The sequence below is a fragment of the Schistocerca nitens genome, chromosome 5, assembly GCF_023898315.1.
Source record: "Schistocerca nitens isolate TAMUIC-IGC-003100 chromosome 5, iqSchNite1.1, whole genome shotgun sequence".
Classification (NCBI taxonomy): Eukaryota; Metazoa; Arthropoda; class Insecta; order Orthoptera; family Acrididae; genus Schistocerca; species Schistocerca nitens.
The window spans coordinates 379,842,784-379,870,491 of NC_064618.1; positions in this window are offsets into that span (position 1 = coordinate 379,842,784).

The window sequence follows — 27,708 nt, forward strand, 5'->3', positions numbered from 1 at the left end:
TGATCCACTGAGTTCGACAATATGCTGCAAAAGATCGATTTTTTGCATGAATCTTCCTCAAGATACCCAACCTTAGGATCGCACTTTACTCTTCAGCAACATGTTCCAGAAAATTCCTCGCTCCACCGCAACACTTTAGGTATGTTGATCCCAATTATGCCATTTCATTGCCACCATACATACACCGTACTTAACAATGTGTGAAATTCTTTCTCCACCAAAGAGGGCCCGACTTACTACGAACACTTGAGCTCCTGTGCCCAAAAAGCAACATTCCACATCTGAATACGTCTTTGTAGCTTTAAATTTCACTAGAAATGCCGTTCAACTGTTGCGGGATTGCCGTTTGTGTTTAAAGACCTTCTCCCACGCTGAATAAGTCGTGGTCACATTGTACCACCTGAGGATTGATAGTGATATAACTGTATCCAGCACAGCAGAAATAGAGATTGTGTACCCATACAGGATGGTGATCAGGACGGAGGCCCTCAAGAACCTTTGTACACCATTAGAGGAATCACGCCACCTCTGTCCCAGTCTCGGTTATTCGTCCCAGTATAGAGGTTGCCCCAGCAGCAGGTAGTTGACTAGCCGAGACAAAGCGGTACGAAGGTGTGAAGTCGTCTGCATAAGGTTCCAAAGTTCAGTTGCTATTGCTACTGGAGACAAAGTCTTTGGTAGGTGACCGGTTATTTCTTCTAGCACTACAGTGGACTCCACCCCGAACTCAGCAGCTGCCGTTGATGGCAGTGATCGTCATCATGTGCACACTTCGATACCGTTGCGTACAGAGATGATCAGAGAGCATCTGATAAACATTTGAGAGTGAGGCTCTGATTTTGTCATACTGACCAGTACTTCTCCAATAGAAGCACCCCGGACTGAGAAGAGACATCAGGCTGTCGTGGCTGGGCGTCGCCGTTCGGTGACTTCTTTTTTACTATTTTTCTTGTTTATCAGCTCCTGAAGGAACCTTACCGGACATGTAGTGTTGCCAAACTCCCCTTTCAGATACACTAGCTAGCATCTCCTGCTTCCTCATTTTCTGAAACAGGGTTCTTTCATTCTATTACATTCTCTTGTGAAACAGTATCAGGACTTCAGGCTGACGCTCGCTGCTCTCTGTCTGAAGTCGAGTTACCGAACTTCACGAGAGCAGTTCGTCTCTCCCATTGGAATCATAGTGCAAGCTATTATCCTTTCAATCTAATTTTAATTCCAGTCCTGAAACATCCTTTATGTCCTAAACTGTTTCTTCGACGTAGATGTTGAACAATAGGGGAGAAAGACATGCCTTGTGGTCTCTACACCGGGGACATTTTAAAATTTCATTCTTATTAGTTTCCGTTGGTTCTTGTACATATTGTGCTTCCGACCTTCAGAAAACGAGTAACACTAGTTGTCCCACATTAAGACCAGTGCTGCACTGTCAGAAGAGAGTACATGTCTTGCGATCCTGAAGACATGGACCTATTACAGTTCAGGTAACAGGTGGGTCACAGTGTGCCACAGAAATGCAGTACGCGGGACGGTATGATTCATGGTGGGAGGAAGCCTAAATTGTACACAGAATCACCGTGAAATTCGGGTAGTATATAGATCTAATGTATCCTTTCGCTCTGGTGTGAATTTTTGTGATTTTAAATGTAAACAAGAAAGAAAAAGTTAACGAAGGAAGGACACATCAAACTGCCAACAAGAGTGGAGAGAAGGGATTGAAATTTACGCTGGACTCAAGCATGGGGTGCAAGCAATTTGTAACATTGTTCCGAAAGTTCTTTGGGATCCTTTGGTTTGGAGCCGAGTGGAGGTCTCAATCGACTTTGTGTCGGGCATGGATGCTTATTTGTAGACTTACTTTATCGTGTGGTAACTTACAGGTCTCCCCTTGATAGGTCAGGGGTGCACTACAAAAAGGAAACAGCTACTGCGGTGGAAGAGTACTTGTGGTGTCCACACGAGGGTTTTTTAGGCTAGGTAGTCGTCTGAGTACCCTGATAAACACTCGCCAGTCGATACGTAGCAAGGGAAGTCCGACTGAGTTCAGAATACAGAAACTTCATCTGTCAAAATTTTATCAGTAAATTGTCGAAGAATTCGTAACGAACTTCCCGCATTTACTGTCCTACAGGAAAGTTCTCATGCTCAAATTATTCTCTGGATTAACAGTTAGTTGAAACCGCTGTGGAAAGCTCTGAGATATTTAGCAAATGGTTCAAATGGCTCTGAGCGGTATGGGACTTAATATCTGAGGTCATCAGTCCCCTAGAACTTAGAACTACTTAAACCTAACTAACCTAAGGACATCACACACATCCATGCCCGAGGCAGGATTCGAACCTGCGACCGTGGCTGTCGCGCGGTTCCAGACTGAAGCGCCTCGAACCGCTCGGCCACAGCGGCCAGCTAAATTAATGGGGATTTGTAGGAAAAACAAACCCGTAATGTTCAGGTACAGCGTTAGTAGTGTCCCACTGCACACAGTCGCGTCGTTTATATATCTGGGCGAAACGCTCCTAAGCGGTATGAAATAGGCGACCGTATGAGGATCGTGATACTGTAGGCGGATGGTAGACCTCGGTTTATTGGGAGGATTCTAGGAAAGTGTGGCTCATCTGTAAAAGGGGTCGTGCATAGGACGCTAGTGCTACTTATTCTTGAGTACAGTTCGAGAGTTTGGCATCCCCACCATGTCGGAAGACGGCTACTCCGTCCCGACTCCCTTCGGACGGACGACGTCCCGGAGACACTGGGTCGATCCCAACGATGCAGTGGGAACACCGGTCAATTGGTTACCCGACATCTCAGCACAAGGAAGAAACCGACCATGGTCCCGCAGGATAATCAATTGAAGGGGCCCAGAAGCAGGCAAGAGGCTGGCTGCTAGATTTATTATTGGTAGTTTCAAACAACACGCAACTTATACGGACGTGCTTCAGGAACTAAAATGGGAATCCTAGGTGTGAAGGAGATATTCTTTTTGAGGATCACAACTACGAAAGTTTACAGAATCGGCATTTGAAGCTGCCTTCAGAACGATTCTACTGCATTCACCATATATTACTCATAAGGAACAAGAAGGTAACCTACGCGAAATTGAAAATCGTTTTTCCCTTGCTCTACTTCATGTAGAACAGGAAAGGAAATGACTAATAGTGATATGGACTACACACCGCCACGCGCCGCATGGTAGACTGTGGAGTATCTGTGTAGATGTAGATGTAGATGTCTAATCTGCCGATTTGGTGCTGAGGCTTGGCGGACAGTTTCAGCCGACTTAACGGTTCCCGATTTCTTCCTCTGGTGGTATGTTACGTCCAGACTGTTCGGAAGTCGCCTACAAATCTACAGACCCTGAAAAACAACACGCGTAGAGAAGTTGCAGGTAATCCTGTTGCTGTACTGGTGAGCAGTTTCCATAGCGGCTTCATAGCGCCGTCTACATGAGTAGTCAGATAAAGGCTGTGCCGATGTCAATGCTGTGATATTTAATAAAACTTCTGGAGCTTGCTGAATAGGATCATTCTTTCAGGAGCCTCGAAAGGCCCAGCGGTACCAACGATCCGCCGTGTCATCCTATGGTACTATGCGTCACGGGATGCGGATATAAAGGGGCGTGTTGTTCGCACAGCGCTCTCCCAGCCGCTGTCAGTTTTTGTGACCGAATCCGCTACTTCTCTGTCAAGTAGCTCCTCAACTGACCTTAGAGGGGTTGAGTGCACGCTGCATGCAAAAAGCTCTCGGCAGTCCCAGTCATTCATGTGCTAGCCAAGCCATATAGCACTTAACTGCGGTGATCTGACGGGAACCGGCCTATCACTGGGGCAAGGCCATTCAAATGGTTCAAGTGGCTCTAAGCACTATGGGACTTAACATCTGAATTCATCATTCCCCCAGACTTAGAACTACTTAAACCTAACTAACCTAAGGACATCACACACTTCCATGCCCGAGGCAGGATTCTAACCTGTTGAAACTTCCCGTTTTTAACAATTTTACAGGACTGTGCTTAAACTGACGCACAATATTTTTAGCGCAACGCAATCTGACTTTCAATAATCTCTACAAGAGAATGGCCCTGACTAACATTAACCTGTACTTTTCACAAATCACTTACCTCACAAAAATTTAGGTTACTCCCACTACTGCAATACAGCAAGCGCCACTACTGCCAGCTAAATAAAAGATTCAAACTATGGAAGGCACTAACTACTGATAGGGATAGTTAGCAAATGAAAGATATTAATAGAGAACAAACAATGTATTTACCTTGATATCATCATATACATATATATATAGAGCAGTTCATGACAAATTTCAAAACTCCGCCATCTCTCTCCCCACATCCACCACTGCTGGCGGCTCACCTCCAACTGCGCAACGCTACGCGCTGTTCACAGCCAGCTGCCTAACACTACAATGGCGAGTATTACAACAAAGCAAAGCAGCCACAGACTGCACACAGCACAGCCAGTGATTTTCATACAGAGGTGGCGTTACCAACAAAAAACCTAAACAGCCTACTTTCACTGTGACCATAGCAGCAGCACGGTTCCGGATTGAAGTGCCTAGAACCACTCGGCCACAGCGGCCGGCGGCAAGGCCGTTGGCTCATTCTGAATGAACATGTAATAATCCTACAGAAAAAAATGATTAAGACCTTTTTGCAGGCAGTTTAATATAGTCAAATTCAATAAAAACAGATTTAGTCGTCACTTTTGTGCGTTCTTCGTGAGTAAAACAAAAACTAAGGCCTCTAGCGAAAATGTATCGCAGTACAAAGTTTAGCTACATTCAGTTTCCTACAAGAATATCGGGTTCATTTTTTTCTGTAGCACTAACACTTTGCGTGTAGCGACTGAGAAGGTATGACAATTTTGCGCGTGGCATTTGAAGACATTGTGGGTTGCACAAAACCCGTAGGTAGGGACAGCTGAATCACCTTGTAGATAGTGTGTCAAATACCGATTTAATGATGGTGTATCAAGGCTCTGTGTTGGTTTGTCAGTGAGGCAGAGCTACCTCTCAAGAATGATGAAGATGCAACCCAATCCATCCAAATAAACTACTCTGTATTCTCATTAATTAGGTTAGTACCCAACAGAACATTTTCTTCGGGTTTCATTGCTTCTATACAGTTACCGCTACCTACTTAACAGCGTCCATGGCAACGTTGTGGAGGAGAGAGAGCGCTACGAGGCGCTTCACTGCAGTAGGAAGTGTAAGTAACGCTCAAGTAAACATGCCCGGCGGCCTAGTTGGCTTCCGAAAGTTGCAGCTAATCCGTTTACGGCTGTCTGCCGCCAGGGATAAACTTAACTTAATAGTGTAAACAAACCGCTGCCAAGAGTGGAAGCGGCGGCGCTGTCTGTCAGCAGTCGCTCGTTCGGGATTATCCACCGTCGGCGGCCTTCTTACGGCGGGCGCACAATAAGCTTAATTAAACGAAGGACGGCGCGGCGCGGCGCGGCACCCGGGGAGACGAAACCGATGGATAATCCGGTAAGCGGCTCGCCTCGCGGCGCTCGGCTGCGCAGCTTATCGGCCGTCACCAGCCGCGGCTGCCGACCTGCCTGCGAGACGTACCCTACCGCGATGAGCCACCAGCAACGGCTCCAGGCCCAGATCGGCAAGAGATTAGCGGCCGGCGCCGCACAGTGGATCATCGTCTCGCCGACTCGAGAGAAAGTCGCAGCTTCGTCACTGCGACAGAGCTCATCCCTATAGCGCAACCTCTATAATAGGACAAACACACTTTTAATTTTTCGCACTATGCAGACAGGCTATTATAAAGGATGTTGTTTTTCTTGTTGTTGTGGACTTCAGTCCTGAGACTGGTTTGATGCAGCTCGCCATGCTACTCTACGCAGTGCAAGCTTCTTCATCTCCCAGTACCTACTGCACCGCCATCCTTCTGAATCTGCGTAGTGTATTCATCTCTTGGTCTCCCTCTAAGATTTTTACCCTCCTCGCTGCCCTCCAATACTAAATTGGTGATCCCTTTATGCCTCCGAATATGCCCTACCAACCGATCCCTTCTTCTATTCAAGTTGTACCACAAATTTCTCTTCTCTCCAATTCTATTCAATACCTCCTCTTAGTTTTGTCATCTATCCATCTAATCTTCAGCATTATTCTGTAGCACCATATTTCGAAAGCTTCTACTCTCTTCCTGTCCAAATTATTTATCGTCCATGTTTCACTTCCATTCATGACTACACTGCACACAAATATTTTCAGAAACGACTTCCTGACACTTAAATCTGTACTCGATGTTAACAAATTTCTCTTCTTCAGAAATGCTTTCCTTGCCATTGCCAGTCTACATTTTATTTCCTCTCTACTTCGACCATCATCAGTTATTTTTTTCCCAAATAGCAAAACTCCTTTACTACTTTAAGCGTCTCATTTCCTAATCTAATTCCCGCAGCATCACCCGATTTAATTCCACTACATTCCATTACCCTCGTTTTGCTTTTGTTGATGTTCTTCTTATATCCTCCTTCCAAGACACTGTCCATTCCGTTCAGCTGCTCTTCCAGGTCCTTTGCGGTCTCTGACAGAATGACAATGTCATCGGCGAACCTCAAAGTTTTTATTTCTTCTCCATGGATTTTAATTCCAACTCCCAATTTTTCTTTTGTTTGCTTTACTCGTTGCTCAATATACAGACTAAATAAGGTCAGGGGATAGGCTACAACCCTGTCTCACTCCCTTCCCAACCACTGCTTCCCTTACGTGCCCCTGGAGTCTTATAACTGCAATCTAGTTTCTGTACAATTTGTAAATAGCCTGTATTTTACCCCTGCCACCAGCAGTACTAACCCTTACTTATGGAGGTTGAGCATGGACTGCTAGAAGAAGATACCAAGAAAGTAGAATACTGGCTCAAGGAATGAGAGTCCTAAAGAAAGTGGAAGGATGTACAAGGATACATGGAAAAAGATATGACAGTATGGTGAAAGATATTGGAATATATAACTTAAACGAAAAATAAAGGGAAAGGGGGAAAATGGAATGAACACATAGACCATATAGGATGAGAAAGATTCTCGGCAAATGCTCTCAATTAGAAATGCAATGGAGCAATAAATGTAGGAAGACTGTATCTAACATGTGTGCAACTGTTTCTGTTCTATCTTCCTACTATAGTTGCGCAAGGATCCTTCGTGAGTGTTTTAGGAATTTGGTGTTGAACCTACGGTTTGCGAGGTAGGAAGATATCACATCATGCATGCAGAGTTTAGAAGAGTGCACCAGTACTGACAGCGATGTAATCTGACAATGATCTCAATGTCGGTTCCACTACACTCCCTGTAAAGGAAACGTCATCGCTAACAGAAATTAGTGTATGGGTCAGGCGTAGCTACATGTAACCCTAAAAAAAAAAAAACACTTTAATTTTCATAATTAAGGTTTACTTTTACTCCAAGTATGAGTTCGTGACACATTACGACACTTATAGGAGGGTAAAATATTTATATGGTGTGTTCACAACTGTGAAGCGAAGTTCCTAATATTCTAAGATTCTTTAGTAGTAAGATAAATGACGACCATGTCTGGCGGTCGATAAAATACAAAAAAAATAAATAAAATAGGGGCCAGAGATATCAATTACGCTAAAATGCGCAATTAAAATACCCAAATTGAATGGGGGTGGTAAGGAGCAATCAGAAGGAAGTACACTATTAAAAAAACATTTCAGTAACCTTAGGCTATAAAGCATTCTAAAGAGGCTTATCAGCACGCAGCTCGTGGTCTTGCGGCAGCGTTCTCGCTTCTCGCTCACGGGGTCCCGGATTCGATTCCCGGCGGGGTCAGGAATTTTCTCTGCCTCGTGATGACTGGGTGTTGTGTGTGTCTTTCATCATCATTTCATCATTGACTCGCAAGTCGCCGAAGTGGCGCCAACTAAAAAGGACTTGCAATACGGTGGCCGAACTTACCCGCATGGGGCCTCCCGGCCAACAAAGTCATACTATCTTCATAATTTCAGTGGCTTATCAGTTCTTTTCCTTAAATCAGATATCTCGCGTTTCTGCTTCAATTGAACCTAGCAATCATGAATATGTTTAACTACAGGACATGGTTGAATGTGCAAAAATATAGGAGAGACGAAGACGACTGCAGTTCTGAGTGTCAAATGAATGTCACTTGCTGGCATAGCGCGAACACGCGTGTTTACCTTTCGTCTGCGGCGGCAGTGGCGGCTGTCGGTGCGAGTTGTGAAGCCGAGAATCTATTCTAAATCTTTCTCGACTGTTAGAAACCAGTCTCATACATTTCCTACGTCTTCGATGGAGCCGAGACTCCTAGTTTCTCCCTAGCTAAATTAACTGGCTTGGTACACGCTATTTGGCTGGAATAGCATGTACGTTGTTGGCCTCAAATCGCTCGCAATTGCTAACTGTCAGTGCTCGGTGCGATTCTCCATACTAGGAGACGTTTCAGTTTAACTCCTTACGAGTTAAGACGAACCTGTGAACAAGTGTTCACATAATGCCTCTGGCAATCGTCTCAGAGTCGCACGAGTCACCTTGCTCAAACACTCGACGTTTTCTGCAAGACAAAGAGCGAAATTTCAGTCTTCAAGTTGCCTATATCAAAGCTTGTAGCCATGCATTTTTCTTCTGGCCAATCAGAGCGTTCATACGTGTTACAACTCCACCTACTACAGTTTCTCCTAATCTATCACAGGTGTTTTCTTTTGTAGGGCAGAATTTAACTTCTGCTACGTAATACAAAGATAAAAAGCATTCACTTTCAAGCGACTTTTAACACAGGCAGCTGCAGTGAGTCATCAGTGTTTTTAGTTGGACTTCTCCGGATATATATCTTCCATCTACAGCTGTGTTGCTGTAGAAAGGCTTTCCAAAGGGTCATCGTTAAAAGACGGGAAAAGGGCAGATTTGTTGACGGCCCACGCAGTCGCTCCCGTGTCTCATTCTGTCCGCTAGGTCTCCCGCTGTGAGGTATCAGCCAAATGTGGGATGGGCATGCTGTCGTAAAATTCCCCTTCCCTCAGAACTGCGTCTCGTAGCTCAGGTCAGGGAAATTACTTGCTTGCAATTACTAGTGTGAGTGTTAGTTGTTTATATTTATGAGATGTTGGTTTATTTGTTCAGTCTGCATTTCAATAAAATTTGTACAATTTCCATATGACTATGTCACGTGACATAACGATTTAACTGGAACTGTTTAAGTAATTCAACATACGGTGTGTTTGAAACCTTACACATACAACAGATGGAGTACCGTATCAGGCAATTCGCATAATGAAGTGAAGAAGAAGAAGAAGAAGAAAATACATTCTAAGGGAGATTCAACCACTTGAAGGTTGAAATGAAAGATCTTTGACAGTGTAAGAATTCAAAGATTGAAAGCTCACAAGACGGCACACCATACATGTAAAAATCCTCATGGTGTGCTGTAGTCAAGGCGGCATAAGGTGATATGTGGCACTTACAGGCGGCTGTATGTGGCACCTTCGCATCCGTACCTTAGCTGTCCACATAACGAGACTTTGTATAAATCTGTATGACAATACCTCATGATGTCACAGCTCTCCAGACGACTATTGCTCTCGCCTACAGCCTTTTTCGCTTTGCAATTGAAAGATGGAAACGGCGCTGTTAGCTGTCAGGGATCTTTTTATGCTAACTCCACTACATTGTTCAAATGGCTCTGAGCCGGGACTTAACATCTTAGGTCATCAGTCCCCTAGAACTTAGAACTACTTAAACCTAACCAGCCTAAGGACACCACACACATCCATGCCCGAGGCAGGATTCGAACCTGCGACCATAGCAGTCCGGCGGTTCCGGACTGTAGCGCCTAGATCCGCATGGCCACCGCGGCCGGCCACTATATTGTTTGTGCTCCACACGCAATAGGGCAGGTTGCTGCGAACCATCGTGTAGCAGTAAAATTACATTTCGTACCACGAAAGGTAAGTCTTCCAGCAATGGAGGCAGAGTCTTCCACAGAAAGTGCAGATGGGCCTCGCCTTTCAGGCGCTGTCGATGGATTACTGGAACCATAAGGTGATTCCCAACTACCCTGCCCACACACTGACAGTGAACCGGTGCCAATGGTTTGGCTACAATATCATGCGGATTCTCCATAGCCAGCAGGTGAATGTGATACCGCGCATCGTAATGGTAGCCTCATCTGAGAGTGGGATAGATCACAATAATTCCAACACTGTAGTAGCCTGTGTGACGAACCAGTGACAAAGCCATCGCCACGGTGGTACGCCTGTAGGTAATAAGGCCTGCAAGCGTTGTAATTCTGACAGATAGCGACAGTTTTCACGAGGAATGTTACATACAGTCGTGTGGCTTACTCAGTGCTGGCGGGCGATCTGACTTGTGCTAATATTGGGGTCACTGTCAGCATTCTTTTATCTCCATCTTTAAATGGGTGAACCCGGTGCCCCTCCCTTTTTAACGCATTTCTGGCCACATGTCCATTTGACATTTTTTGCTCATTACCATCTCTGGGATCGTTTGCTACAGTTGGTTTCCATTCAGCAAAATCACCCTGTATGTTTTCTCAATCATGGAAAAGTTCTCTCTTGTATTTCGTTAATGCTTCAAGATATCCAGAATAAGCTTTTGGGAAATGTTAATAAGCAGAGAAGCCTGCGACCATTTTTTACATTTATCTGCTCTTGGACCAACTGAAACATTGTATCAAGTATGGTATATTTTAAACAAAAGATATTTCTTAGGGCATTCGAGAACTCTTGAAGACAGGTGTTATACCACTCATCAACTTTCGTGTTGAAATTTTTCGCAGAAATATCCGAGAAACGCGATAAAATTAACGATCACAAGTATGGCTTTCATGCCTGGCTTTGCCATCGTATCAAGCCCTTCGGCTGTTTACTTGTTTCCACACCAGCTATTCAGCCATTAGTGATGATGATACTGTTGATTTAAAGAGAATAAGTATATATGGTGATTAGTCTCTTATTCAATCATCAGGACGGGATTTGTATACCCTGTCTGTCTGAATCTATAGGAAATCCCATGTGCAAGTGTCAAAACCTTTCTGTAAACATTTGCGTAGCTTACATCTGAGGCGGGACGTCGATACCATCCCGGTATTTACCTGGTGGGATATGAAATCGTGTCTAACAACCATACCCTAGCTGCTGGCTCACCAGTCTCGTCAGTATTTTGCGAGGTCAGTTCTGTCGGGTCAGCCTCACCTTCCCGTGTCTCTACTACTCATTTCAACGTCAGTACGTACACAAATTTCAAATAATTCCCTTAGCCCTTTATTATAGGCTAGAAGTTAGCACATAGTACAATTTACAACAGTCGTGTTGTATAATGAGGGCTAAAAGGAAATTTGTGATGCTGTAGTAAATTAGGCCGACCTTCTCGCTGCATGCAGCAACGGAAACTGGCATGGGAGCACCACTTGGTAGAGATTAGACTGAAATATCTGATTCCAGCCATCATGCATTTAATTTTTGCTCATTTATCGAATACTTTTGTAAAACTTCCCACGCCAACATGGACGAGCGCTACATCACTTTATTCGCCCATTCAAGATTCTGTTACATCTGCATTTACATTTACATCTATACTCTTGAAGAGACCTTACGAAGAGTGGCGGACGGTCCTTTCCCATTTTCCTCTTCCAGTCGCGAATGATTCACGGGAAGGTCTATAGGTGTTGATCCTGCGAGGGAGTTCGAATGTCTCTCATTTTAGCAACATGGTGATTTCATGAGATATACGTAGGAGGAAGAAATACGTTGGCTTACCCTTCTAGGAACGTACGGTCTCGAAACTTTAACAATAAATCACGCCGTGATGCAGGACGCCTGCTTTGTAGCGTCTGCCACTAAAGTTGGACTAGAATTTCCGTAATGTTTTCTCGATTAGAAAATGTTTCTGTAAAGGAAGGGCACTGCTCGTCTTTTAATCGCCTCTATTTATTCTATTTACCCTCTCTGGTACCGATCCAAGACTCATGAGCGATATTCAAGTACTGGACGAACGAGGGTTTGTAACCTACCATCTGATATGGCGCGACACACTCCTGCGAGGCTGACAACACATCATACGTCCCTGCGTCGACGGTTGCCCAAATGCCAGACAGCAACTTCTCGCCGGAAAGCCGATTTCCTAGTGCTTTACTACGAGGCCCGAGCAGGGCCCCCTGAGGTCACGGAAACCTACACCCTTTCACGATCTATATGAGCAAAAATAGATTGCAAGACATCCTGCCGCTGTACGGTATTTACGCTAGCGCACGGGACATCCAATGACAGTTCACTTCGAGCCAGAACTCCAGTTCGGACATCCAGCTCCACATCGACACCACCGTCCGTACCAATAACGCCCTACCAATGGGTATCCCCATCACTAGCGAATACATGAACGTACTAAAAACGGCTTCGAATGGCCCACGACGTTCCAGAAAATTCCGCAACATTAGAAAGTGTTCTTGAATGTTTCACAATGATGTGGAATGTTCCCGAACATTCTGAAATATTCCCTAATGTTCCAGGCAATACCCGAGCATTCCAGAACATCCCAGGTCATTGTGAATCTTTTCGAAACTTTCTGGAATGTCTTAGAATGCTCTCCAATGTTCTGGAACGTTCTCGACTACTCTCGAATGTTCTAGAAATTTCTAGAGGATGAAACATCCCAGACCTTATATCTTCAGAAGCACGCCCTCCAGGTATAGACCGGAACCTTCTTCATGTATGGGGAATAGAGGGCTACCACACCATATAACTCCCTTGTCGTACCGGGACTCGTTTTTGCGGCAAGCATATTGCACACAGAGTTCAATAAACATATTGATTATCAAATATCTCTTCCTCAGAAACGCTTTTCTTACCATGTTTAGTCTATATTTCATATCCTCTTTCCTTCGGCCATCACCATGTTTCACTATCTCAAAAAGGCATGATTCATCTACTATTTTTAGTGTCTTATTGCCCAATATAAATCCTCGATCACTGCCTGAGTTAATACGACAACATTCCATTATCGTTGTTTTGCTTTTTTTAATGTTCTTCTTTTATTCTCAACACACTTTCCGCAGAGTTCAACTGCAGTTCTAAGTCCTTGATTGTTTGTGACCGAATTTCAGACAGTAAAGCACATGAAACTGTGACAGGATCAGAGTATAGTTGGCAAACTTCGTAGTTTTTATTTTGTTCTCCATGAATCTTAATTCCTTCTCCAAATTTGTGTTTGGTTTTCTTTACTGCTTGCCCAGCGTACAAACAGAAAGACATCAGGGACATGTTACAGCCTGTCTGACTCACTTCTCAACCATAAAATTCCTTTCCTCCCTGAGACTCAAGTAATGTCGTCTGGATTCGTACAAATTTTATATAACTTGCCGATTCTGTATTTCACCTCTTCTACCATCCGAATTTCAAAGAGTCTACTCTAGTACCTTAGTCAAGAGCTATGTCTATAAAAACTATAAACATGGGTTTCTCTTTGTTTAACACACCCTCTAAAACTAGCCGAAGCATCAGTATTGCCTCGCGTCTTCCTGTATTTCTCCGGAACCCAGACTGATCTTGCCCTAATTTGGTTCCTACCAGGTTTTCCATCGTTTCGTAATTAATTCGTATAAGTATTTTGCAACCACAATCGCCACTAGCATTCTTTACTATGGTAATTATTACTTCATTTTTGAAGTCTGAATGTATTTCCTTTATCTCATAGATCTTTTACACCACATGGAACAGCTTTGTCATGGCTGGCTCTACCAGGGATAACAGTAGATGTGAGGAAACGTCATCTATGCCAGGGATCTTGTTTGGACTTACGTCTTTCAGTTCTCTGTCAGACGCTTTTCTCAGTATCGTAACCCGCATTTGATCTCCATCTGCTTCCTTTTCGTTTTCTATAACGTTATCTTGAAGTTCATTTCCCTTGAATAAACTTCTACATACCCCTTCCACATTTCAGCTTTCAGTTCATTGCTTAACACTGGTTTTCCGTCTGAGCTCTTGATATTCATGTGTGTGCTGGGTGCTCCTCTTTGCTCCAAATGCCTCTTCAATTTTCCTGTAAGTATATATCTTTCCTCTAGTTATACAGGCTCCTACAGACTTACACCTTCCGTCTAGCCGTTCCTGCTTAAACATTTAGCACTTTCTGTCAGTCTCATTATTTAGACGTTTCATTACCATTTCTACTGCTTCATTTCTTGTATTTTTCTACTTTCTCTTTTCATGAATAAAATTCAGTGTCTCCTGTGTAACACAAGGTTGTCTACTAAGCCTTGTGTTTTTACCTACTTGATCCTCCGCTGCCTTCACTAGCTTATCTCTGAGCGCTACCCATTCCTCTCCTACAGTATTGCTTTCCCCCGTTTCAGTTGGCTTTGTCTACTGCTACCTCCGAAACACTCCTCACCCTCTGCTTCTTTCAGCTGATAGAGGTCCCATCCCCTTAATATCCTACTTTTTTGCAATATCTTCAGTTTTAATATACAGGTCAAAACTAATAAATTGTGGCCGGAGTCCACATCTGCCCCTAGAAGAGTTTGAAATGTGATTCCGCAATCTATTTCTTATCATTATATAAACAATTTGAAGCCTTTCAGTGTCCCTATGTTTCTTCCAGGTATGCAACCTTGTGTCAAGATTCTCAAACGAAGTGTCAGAGATGATCAAATTACACTTTGTGCCAAATTCTGCCAGGCGGCTACCTCTTTCATTCTTTCTCTTCCTCTTTCTCATCTTACTGTCAAATACTAGTCATCCATCACAATTATATTTTAGTCTCCCTTAATTACCTCAATAGTTCGATCTGTTCGTAATCGCTGGAGTTAGCTGGCTTATAAGGTTATACTATTGTGTTGATTGTTGGCTTTATGTCTATTTGGCTATGATAAGATGCTCACTATGATAGTCATAGTAGCTTACACACATTCCTACTTTCTTTTTCATTCTTAGACCTACTACCTCATTACTTTTATTTCATTGATATGTGCACTTCACACAACACCGATTTCTTCACACAATCATATCTGTCTTACAAATATCGATATATTGACTCGGTATTCGGATCTTGTATCTGTAAAGCTGGTACTCGTCTGGTACTTGATATCCAAAGACAGTAAAAACAGATCAAAGCATTTTATGGATGTCCATCTTCATGCATGGACGAGAGACTTCAGCTGATGGTATATATGAGAAAAAGTACCGCTACAGCTGTACATTGAGAATGTCTCTATTCTATTACACGACTATTTTCGGCGGCACATTACCGCAGTCCCCAGGTCTTGTTTACCAAAGACCAGTAACACCAGTCCCGTTTTCAAAACTAATCAACTACAAAACAACGAACACACAAAATTATGGCACTCTAATGTATTAGTTGGAGTAACCTTCAGCTAATATTCTAAGAAGTACCAGTAGAGCACGTATGTCAATCCCTCCTATTTTTGACATAAAACATAAATACAGAATAAACCTGAATCACATTTATATGTACGTCTGAAAAGGTAGCTGTAACTAATATTTGAGGTCTGGTGTACTTGGGTATTGAAGGGTACATGGTTACCAAGTGTTTTGAAAAGAGAGCCTTTTCAGCTTGGAGATAGGTTGTCACAAAATTGTGTGGTTCATGCACAGTAGCACTTGGTCTTTGGTTAGCCTGTACCAGGTTCGTTTCATTTTCACCGCTATGTTCTCACGCACCTATGGCATAAGTCTTTAAACATTAATGCATGCTTTTCGTGGATCATGTCTCACATTTGCGAGCCTTTGTTAAATTTATAATTGTGGTGCATTGTGTTGTTTTAATGTTATTGTTTGTATGGAGCGAAAGCTGCTTTTTTATATGTCCATTGTTTTTACTTAAGGCGACAGCCATGTGTCTTGTGACTATGATTCAGGTTTGATATGTGTTTATGTTCTTTAAGCATACACATGTCTGGTCTAGAGCATGAGAAAAAATATTAAGTATTGACGTATGTGCTCCATTGATACTTCGTATAAAAAAGTGGTTCAAATGGTTCTGAGCACTATGAGACTTAACTTCCGAGGTCATCAGTCCCCTAGAACTTAGAACTACTTAAACCTAACCAACCTAAAGACATCACACACATCCATGCTCGAGGCAGGATTCGAACTGGCGACCGTAGTGGTCGCGCTGTTCCAGACTGTAGCGCCTAGAACCGCTCGGCAACTCCGAATTCGTAGAATATTAGCTTAATGCTACTACAACTAATACAGTAGAGTAGAATAATTTTATTTATTCGTTGTTTTATAGTTCTTTAATTTTCAAATATTGGCATTGTGTTATTGTTCTTAGGTAAGCAGGGCTTGACAACTGTGATAATGTGCCGCCGAAGCAAGTCGCGATGAAATAAAGAAATTTTCAAGATACATCTGTGGTGGTACTTTTTCTCATATAGATCAAAGCATGCCCTTCCCGTCTATAGTCCAGTCGACTTATTCTCATCTCCCATAGTTCAGCATCAGCACACAGGTTATCGTACTCCTATCGGTTCGATTGTTATCTTTGTAAAAAAAAGGCATTGCTTGTAGTGAATCAACAAAATCAGCGGACAAATTCCCTACAGCTATAGCCCCAGTAAAGCAGCAAGTGTGGTTCATAAATCTTGTGTTTTAGAATGTGGTGTACTCCTTATGTACTGAATTGGTGTCTAGTAGGGTAGTTTAATATTCATAAATTTCAGGTGAAGACAATGCAGTTCTTATAAAGAGGCCGGGTAACGTGTAATTTCTTTGTTATGCTGAACAGCAGAAAAGTAATTAATTGAGGAATGAAGTTTTATTGAAACCGAGTGAGGTGACGCTAAGTGGAGCACAGCAATCGAATAGCCAATAAGTGCAGAGCAGACACAACGCTATTCTCTCAGTGAGTTTAAGTGTAGTAACTACACCTCAGGACGTCCGACGAACACCTTTCGCCGGCCGGAGTGGCCGAGCGGTTCTAGGCGCTACAGTCTGGAACTGCGCGACCGCTGCTGTCGCAGGTTCGAATCCTGCGTCGGTAATGGATGTGTGTAATGTCCTTAGGTTAGTTAGGTTTAAGTAGTTCTACGTTCTAGGGGACTGCTGACCACAGAAGTTAAGTCCCATAGTGCTCAGAGCCATTTGAACCAATTTGAACACCTTTCAGGCTCCGAACTTTGCATCAGAGGTCATTCTGAAGCTCTGAAATTAAACATTAGGTAAGTGAGGAAGGCTGACATGCTCAGAAAACGGTAGCACATTTGGTCAACAGTATGGGCTCATCAAGTCACAACTGCTATAAAACCTTAGCCCTCCTTCTACTCACGCTAAGAGTCCAGCTGCTCCATTTGCTTCCCTGATACTGATGGAAGACCGCTCTAGCTGTTATACGATGAACTTGCGGATACGACGGAGTTTTACCATTTGCCGCCAGCTTGGAATCCACAGCCATCCAGCTGAAGAGGTCACTTCAAATCTGAGAGTTCCATTCCTGCCAGTCACACTCGTGACTACCAGACCATGATGGCCAGGCCTATCTTCCGTGGATGAAGAACCAGCATGCCCATCAGTGAGCTGTTCACCTCGGGAGCAGGGCCACTGTGCTGCCGCCACTGGGTGGTACAAGGACTGCCTTCCAAGCCGTATGTCCTCCATGTCACTGCTGTATCTTCCACCTATAAGCCATCATACGGACCTCAAGATATCCGGGACTGAGCTTAAGAGTAGCTACATGCAATACTAGTGATAAGGCCCCGACAGACGTCCACAATCATGCCAGACTAAAAAAACGAGACAACGACCGTACCCACCTGTGACAGAGCAGCGGTACCAACCAAACATTACGCCAGGTGTTACGCCAGCAGGTTTCTCGCCAGGTGCTGATGCACTGCGCTGCGCCTTCGTGCAACGAGAGCACAGCTTGGCTGCCACAAGGTCACGTGGAAAGAAGATTGAGTGATTGCAAAACTCTCCAAAATAAATGACTCTATTATGAATGATGCCTTCGTAACGCCTTGTCACACCACAGGATCACATATCCACATCTGTCCTCAAGTGCCCTACACACGCGTAGGAGGCTGCATTTGGCGAACCTCTACAGTTATCCACCATTTTGAAATCAATCGCTGGTATATATGTTGGTACTGTGGTTTTGTATGCTGTTATCCATGTTCATTGTCCACTATATCCTTAATTTTGAAATGTTTGCTACAAATACGGTAATACTCATTGCCTAAATTTCTTAGCCTAAGGTATTTGTTACACATAGATTGCTAATAAAGGCCCATTCATGTATTACGGAAAATTTTTCTAAACCTCTCTCTCTCTCTCTCTCTCCCTCATACATACACACACACTACGATCCAGTTTGTGTGTAATACTTGTCAATGTCTTTAAACCACTAAGTCTGTTCCATGCTTTTTTGTGTGTTTGGTATTGCTCCGTTTGCCTCCCCAGGATAACAACATGGCCGCAACTCGGACGTTTTCTTGTTTAGTGGTGTTATGTTGTTAATAAGGCTCCCATTGCCTGTAAGGTTCCGTACTGATGAAGCACAGTTAAATTGGATATTGGACGTGTCCTATGAGTAAGTCTTACACTGAAACACAAACAAAACTTGTATTGGTATGCGTAATGAAATACAGAGATATGTAAAGAAGCGGAATATGGCTCTGTGGTCGGCAACGCCTATACAGGACAAGGAGTGTCTGGCCCACTTGTTAGATCGGTTACTGATGCTACAATCGCTGGTTAGCAAGATTTAAGTTCTAGTCGACGCGCGAACAATGGGACATATGAAGTGGTGATTTTCCAGTACGACATTTCATGAGCGTACTGTGAACACCAGGAATCTGGTAAAACATCAAATCTCCGACATCGCTGCTGCCGGAAAAAGATCCTGCAAAAACGGGACCACCCCCGAACGAAGAGAATCGTTCAACGTGACACAAGCGCAACCCTTCCTCAAATTACTACAAATTTTAGTGTTAGGTCATCTACAAGTGTCAGCGAGCGAACCATTCAACCCGAACATAATCGATATGGGCTTTCGGAACCAAAGAACCACTCGTGTAACCTTGACGACTGCGCGACACAAAGCTTTATCTATCGCCTGGGCCCATCACCACCGACATTGGACTGTTGATGACTGGAAAACATGTTGCCTGGTCGGATGAGTCTCTTGAATCTATGGACCCTGCATGTCAGGAGGAGACTGTTCAAGCTGGTGGAGGCTCTATAATGGTGTGAGGCATGCGCTGTTGGAGTGATATGGGACACCTAATACGTCTAGATACGACTCTGACAGGTGGCATGTACATAAGCATCCTGTGTAACCACTTGCGTCCATTCATATCCATTGTGCATTCCCACGAACTTGGCAATTCCAGAAGGACTATGCGACACCCCACACGTCGAGAATTGCTACATGGTTGCTCCAGGAACCCTCTTCTGAGCTTAAACACTTTTGCTGACCACCGAACTCCCCAGACATGAACATTTTTGAGCATATCTGGAATGCCTTGCAACGTTCTGCTCAGAAGAGATTTCAATCCCCTCGTATTCTCAGGATTTATGGCGTCAGTTCATTCTAGAACTACTTCAGACATTAGTCGAGTCCATGCTACGTCGTGTTGTGGCACTTCTGCGTGCTCCTGGGGATATACACGATATTAGGCAGGTGGACCAGTTTCTTTGACTCTTCAGTGTATGTTGGAAATAACTAAGTCTTGTGCCCATTGTCATTCAACATAATTATGTTGAAATTACTTTTGCGCTTTTCTTAATGTTATCTAAATGTCGACGCTTTTCTTTTTCAAACGGTAACACTCTGTTTCTGGTCTTATCTTAGCGTATTGTCAGGCGCATTAACTTACCGAGCTTAGATATAAGACGGAAGTAAGGTGAGTGTGATATACGACGTCGGCAACCACAGCGCGTCTAAGTGGAAACGGAGGACGTACCTCAGTGTAGAAGCTGTCAGCGGCACTCTGCAGTCCAAATGATCGGAGCTAGCAGCGAGGCACTCCACGTTCCGGAGGTTTCTGAGTGGAGCACGAGATGATGTCTGTAAGCTGCTGGCGGCTGCAGGGATTCCCGGAATCAGGTGACGATGGCACAAATACACCGAGATACACCACACTTACGTTTATGCTTGTGTCACTGACGTATGTGATCTTGCAACAGAAGGTCTCCAAATATGTTTGAAAAATAATAGGCAGTAGTACAACGAACATACAACAATTTCAACGAACTAATTCAAAAGTGTGTAAGAAGAAATCAAAAAATTTTTAGATTTACGATCACGGCCTGCATAATCAGTAGTTTTATAATTTGTTGAACGTAATTGTTGCGGATACACTTGTACGGATCTGCGTAGAGATGGCGTGCGCGACCACAGATTGTTATCCACTAGCATAGCCTGTTACCAGATTACCAGAAGCTACGAATGAGCTGTTGCGCACTCTGAAAATATTTGGTTTTAATAAATTGCATTCACTGAATTTCTTTGCCCCTCAATTACATTCTGACAAAGAAATAATTTCTGGCGCTTTAGTTTGGCATCCACAGAAATAGTACTTCACAATCTATTCAGGTGTTTTTAACATATTGTAACCTTCATTATTACAGCAAATTCCGGCAGTTTTCGGCTTACCAACAATGGAAGGTGTGTGGGTGACATACAGTGGACACAAAGAAGTGATTTCACAGTTGTTTTGAACAAAGGAATGTCTATTTCTGTGGAAAAGAAAGAAGGTGAACTGCGAGTCGTTCTTTTTTCTTGTAACCAGATCAGTTTGTAAAGTGATTCACTTCTATACAGATCACTAGGTTTCGGTCTATGCAATTAATTTATTTTGTAAGTTTTTTCCTCGAAATAAAAGATTCTTTGCAAGATGATGAAGTAGCATACATACAGATGAACGTATCTGATAGTGATGAAGTAGTTTCGGGGGATGAAGTTTAAGTTTCCGAGTGCAGCTCTTTATCTTCACTAGAACGCGCAGATGATACATCAGAACAGCAAATGGTAATCAGTACAGGTATGATGTCAAAGGAGACGTCAATTGAATGGAAGACAGAACCCCTACCTCGACTGGGACGGTATTCAGCATTTAATATAGTTAACCTGACTCCATTACCAACAAAATTTGTCATTTATGACACTAAACACTAATAATCAGCTTTCAAATTGTTCCTTCCTCCATGAACTGAAAACATTGTATTCACTCATTCTAATGCTAAAAAATGCGGTTATATGGAGAAAAATGAAAAAAAGTTCTTGTCATAGTTTATACAAGTCTGCTGTTATTAGCAGGAGTTTATTAGTCACATAATCAATCTACTGAACATTTATAGGATGAGTACAAATGTCATCGCCGGCCGGCGTGGCCTTGCGGTTCTAGGCGCTACAGTCTGGAGCCGAGCGACCGCTCCGGTCGCAGGTTCGAATCCTGCCTCGGGCATGGATGAGTATGATGTCCTTCGGTTAGTTAGGTTTAATTAGTTCTAAGTTCTAGGCGACTCATGACCTCAGAAATTTAGTCGCATAGTGCTCAGAGCCATTTCAACCACAAATGTCATCCACTTTTTAGATCTACAGTATCACTAGAATCGTTCCAAAAGATATCAGGAGTATTTTGATTTGATGACCTTCAGATAAGGCTACAAAGACCTGAACAAGATAAGAATACACCTATAAAGGATTTGTGGGAGAAATGGGTAGAGATACGATTATCTAATTTATACAGTTGCAATATGTTTGTTACAGTAGAGGAACAACTTGTTGCATTCAGGGGAAACTGCTCTTTCCGCCAGTATGTGCATTGTAAACCGGCAAAATTTCTGGTACTTTGTGATAACGAAACAAATTATTTATGGAATATTCAGCCATATACTGGGATACGACCAAGTAGCGCCTCTGATAAAAACCAAGGTGTAAGGGTTGTAATTGACTTTTGTTATGACTTGAATGGCTTAACTTTACCTGCGACAACTTTTACACCTCCTACGAGCTAGAGAAAATGCTGATGAAGATAAATATCGCAATAGCTGGAAATGTGCCAGAAAACAAGCTTTCCATTCGACCAAAACTACAGCAGACCAGGGGGATTTCTAAATACATATCAACATTATCTTTCAAAAAGGGAAGAACGCTCACATCATACTTCCCAAAAAAAAAAAAGTCAGCGATGGCACCGAGATAAAACCTCAGATTATTTTAAACTGCAACGCTACGAAAGGAGCTGTGAACCATAGGATAAGATTGTAATGAATTCTACAGTAAAGTGCAAGACAAACAGATGAACTATTGTTGTGTTCTCAGATATCTTCGACATATCGGCTTAAAATTCTTACGTGCTGTACAATTCGACTTACCCCCAAAGGAAAACAAACGTGCTACAGCGAAAAGTATATTCCTAGGAACTCTTGGCGAGCAGCTAATTGATGGGGATATATGAAGAGTGGAGGACATCTTCCAATAGAAAATGCTGCAGTGAATTATACAGTAAATAGGAACACAAACGGATATCCAATTGTTTTGTTCTCAAATATCATCGACTTACCAGCTTATCTCATGTGCTATAAAAATCTACTTACCAGCCGACTTACCAGCTTAGCTCATGTGCTATAAAAATCTACTTACCAGCAATGGAAAACAAACACCCTACTGCGAGTAAGACTATTCCTAGAAACTCCTGGCGAGCAACTAATTGATGGAGATTTAAGGAGAAGAGGGCACCTTCCGAGAGGAAATGCTGCCAAAGAGGCTGTAGCGAGATGATCATCGTTTGAATATGCACCCTCCACATAGGAAGAAAATAATCTTAGGAATAAGAAGAGAGGCAGAAATCACCTATGCGAAAAAAACTGATGAAAAAACTACAGCGAAATGTTTTAAGTATAAAAACTTCACTGGCGAGAAACATGTTACATACACTTGTAGGAACTGTCAGTAAACTTTAGGCATAGTGTAATAAAACCGACACGTACATAGTCATAGTATTTATTGTTGTACGTTCAATTATGCATTTTGAATGTTTACTACATTAAACTATCTAACTTATAAATTTATTTATGATTTATAACACGAATGTGTAGAAGTATAACTCGCTCAGCATGTAAACTGTTGTACAAAATAAACACTGTAGAGGGTTAAGATCGAACTTCAATCAGTTCCCAAAATGACCCCGACAGAAGTATGTAAGCATTTCAAGTGATTGTCCCGCTGTAAAATACGGCGACACCTCCAGCATGATGTTCTCCAAATGTTTTGAAGCAGCAGCATATTTTTTTAACTTTACGTTTACTTGTCAATATATACATTCATCTTGTACACTGCACCCACGATATGAGTAGAAACATTTAATATGGTGGCCATGTAATTACCCCAAACTGGTTAACTCTTTAAAAACATATTTTAAATAATTACTTCACAACTACAGCTGCATGAGCATTTTATTACAAGAGCAACTATACCAAAAAGATTATCTGGCCTGTTCCAGTTGTAGTGTGGAACAAAGAACTCCATATCTTCCGAGATGGTTACTTTGGCGCAATTCAACATTGTACACGTAATCTAGGGGTAGCGTCTTTGATTAGTACTCAGTGCGTCCTAGGTCCTGGGTTCGAATGTCACCATTGCTTAAATTTAGAATAAAAATCATCAGCAATGGATTCCGGAGACTTCCGACATCGGATGTCACCCTCATCAAGCCTACACCTACTCAAAGAGGGCGGAGGAGCTGTCAGAGGTTCAGGGCATTCTCTGCCCTTGCGGCGGGGAACGTCTGCTAAACGCCCAAGAATCAACAATGATCAACGGCATGAGAATGCAGAAGGTAATGGACAACTGTGCACTGAAGATACATAATGTGTATCCACAAGACATATTGCCTGTAACTAATAAAGTGGAAAAATGTTCCCGAGAAGTGCCCCTCAAATCTCCGAGACTCGACTGCGAAAGGGGAGGTAACCATGAGAAAAAGACTGAACCACCAATGAAAAGATAACTTTCTACGAGTAGCGCAGTGGAATGCCGGAAATTTGAACGTGATAGGGAAATTATAAAATCTGAATGGAAATATAAGGCTTAATCTAGATATAGTGAGGGTTAGTGACGTGAAACGGAAAGAGACAAGGATTTCTGGTCAGATGAGTATAGGGTAATATTAACACTTGCAGAATGTGTTGTAATGGGAGTAGGATTCGTTACGAATAGGAAGATAGGACAGAGAGTGAGCTACTGTGGACAGTTCAGTGATACCTTTGTTGTCATCAGAATCTACAGCAAACCAGAACGGTACAACGATGGATGGTGATGATGTTTGGTTTGTGAGGCGCTCAACTGCGCGTTCATCAGTTCCCGTAAAATGTGCAAATTTTTTCACAGTGCAATCTAGCCACTGTCACGAATGATGATAATGATGATGATGAAATTCTTTCCTACAATCAGAGACACAATAAAATTAAAGTTCTGACAAGGAGTTTGTCAACGATGGTGCAAAAAAAAATGGAAATGCCGTGTGGCTAGGGCCTCCCGTCGGGTAGACCGTTCGCCTGGTGCAAGTCTTTCGAGTTGACGCCACTTCGGCGACTTGCGTGTCGATAGGGATGAAATGATGATGAAAGACACACAACACCCAGTCATCACGAGGCAGAGAAAATCCCTGGCCCCGCCGGGAATCGAATCCGGGACCCCGTGCGCGGGAAGCAAGAACGCTACCGGAAGACCACGGGCTGCGGACACGATGGTGCAGTGCTCTGGGCACGTTTACTAATCCAATGTATCGCCTGACTTCGAAAAATCTATCCCCTAATGTTTCGGACTATACAGCGGGTAATGGTTAAGATGCATTGACCCCTTGTAGTAGAAACCACAAAATGGTTTACTTACGTGTTTGTTTCAGCTTAAGTCAAATATAAAACATATACAACACGGTAAAACCATGGGCCGACCAAGACTCGATTTCGTGTCTCGATCCGGCACATTGTTTTAGTCTGTGAAGAAGATTCATATCGCCGTACACTCCGGTGTAAAGCAGAAAATTCATTATATGTTGAAACTATATTTGGCAAACGAACAGGCGAGGTTCTAAAATCATTACGCAGTACCATCACTGCAAGTAGACTACTTTCTCGTTTCACATGGCCAGTGAGTGTGAATACTTGCAGATGAATGTAATACTACAAGATACTCTTGGCAGGTTAATATTGAGGAATCTTTGTCGTCACAGGCATTTTTCGCTTCATATCGAAATATGTAGCACACATTGATGTGCTTAGCGTATTAAACGGAACTGCATTCGTCTCTTTTCATCCTCAGTTTATTCTTTTCTTCGACGCATATCTCACATTCCCGACACCACAGAGGACGATCGCACTTGCTTCGTGGTTTACAAGAGATATCTGTCTCCTGATCGGGTTGTTCAGAATTTCTTAGGAAGCCTTTCCGTTGCTTTTAATGGTGATACGTTCACATTCATCACATTTGAAACGACGCAGGGGAGTTGCAATATAGGGTTTACCCTGACGCGGCTCAGACTAGAAGTTTCGGGACACGTCCTGGCCAAATTATCCAGTTAATTGTCAATTTAATGCGGCCTTGTTTTAAAGGTCGCCGTTGAAGATCTTCGCCAATTTCGAAGGACCAATAACACCTTCCCTCGCACAACCTGAGAACGTGACAGAAACTATTTTCCCTCAGTACTTATAGATGCTCACATTCTCAGATAATCAAAAACACTATTTCCGAAACAGTTCCATGAAATACGAGGAGGTATGGGTCTTCCGCTTAAAACTACCCAGCAGAACATTAAATAAAGTTCTTGGAAGGTACCTTTAATTAATAGCTTAGACCGTACGTACCATGGAAAGTGAAAAATGATAATAACTATATAATCATGTTACATAGTGAATTAGATTTGAGAAACGCTGAGAGTACTCTCACCGTTGAACAGAAACTTACATCTGACATTGTCAGAAAAGGAGACAACGATTAACTATATATTTCTTAACATTTACTTTTTTTTCATTTTTCATTATTGATAGCATACATTATAAAAGAATACATTATTTAGTTTCAGCTGCCTAAGCCACTAACTTGAGATCACTCGTGGAAAAATAAGTCAGCATAGAAAGTATTGAAAATGCTGCATTGTCTACAGATGGTTGGGAGAGTGTCTTATGATATGAGTAACCAAAAGAATTAAAAAAATTTCTCAGTGAACCAGAAATGCCGTATTGCTACAATTGTCAGTACGTCACAGTCAAATGTAACCACGGGACACATTAACATTACTTAGCTGTGGCAAGTTTCTCGGTATACCGATGTTGATTGCTATCTCATTAAGCGTGGCTTAGAATTAATTTATTTTATCTCTCTGGGTTATTCATCTTCTACAGTAAGTGTTGCTCGTATGGACATGCACACAGGTACGTACACGATGCGGAGTTCTCAATACGCTCTACGCTGACATATATGTTACCATGACCGATTCTAAGACAGTTAGCTCGTCAAATGAAAGTAATCGTCGCATTCTAATGTGTTGAACATATGTGACGTAGGCAATTTGGAAAGTTTTGAAAAAATTTATTTTAAGAGAGTAGCTCGAAAAGACGTTCTTTTTACTTTCCACATCCAACAGTCGACAACTAACATTCTGCAAGTCATACCTGTATTAATTAACGACAATGGTAGACCTAAATCAGGTCCACAGACGATCATGAAAACTTTCAGAGGTCTCTGATCTCAAAACGACTAACGTACCAAACGACAACTGACCCACTTTCAGAGGTCTCTGATCTCAATACGACTAACGTACCAAACGACAGCTGACCTACTTTCAGAGGTCTCTGATCTCAATACGACTAACGTACGAAACGACAGCTGAGCTACTTTCAGAGGACTCTCATCTCAATACGACTAACGTACGAAACGACAGCTGAGCTACTTTCATAGGTCTCAGATCTCAATGCTACTAACGTAGCAAACGACAGCGGACCTACTTTCAGAGGTCTCTGATCTCAATACGACTAACGTACCAAACGACAGCTGACCTACTTTCAGAGGTCTCTGATCTCAATACGACTAACTTACCAAACGACAACTGAGCTACTTTCAGAGGTCTCTGATCTCAATACGACTGACGTTCCAAACGACAGCTGACCTACTTTCAGGGGTCTCTGACCTCAATACGATTAACGTACCAAACAACAGCTGAGCTACTTTGAGAGGTCTCTGATCTCAATACGACTAACGTACCAAACGACAGCTGAGCTACTTTCAGAGGTCTCTGATCTCAATACGACTAACTTGCCAAACGACAGCTGACCTACTATCAGAGGTCTCTGATCTCAATACGACTAACGTTTCAAACGACGGCTGACCTACTTTCAGAGGCCTCTGATCTCAATACGACTAATGTACCAAACGACAGCTGAGCTACTTTCAGAGGTCTCTGATCTCAATACGACTAACTTGCCAAACGACAGCTGACCTACTATCAGAGGTCTCTGATCTCAATACGACTAACGTTTCAAACGACGGCTGACCTACTTTCAGAGGCCTCTGATCTCAATACGACTAATGTACCAAACGACAGCTGAGCTACTTTCAGAGTTCTCTGATCTCAATACGACTAACGTACCAAACGACAGCTGACGTACTTCAGAGACCTCTGACCTCAATACGACTAACGTACTTAACGACAGCTGAGCTACTTTCAGAG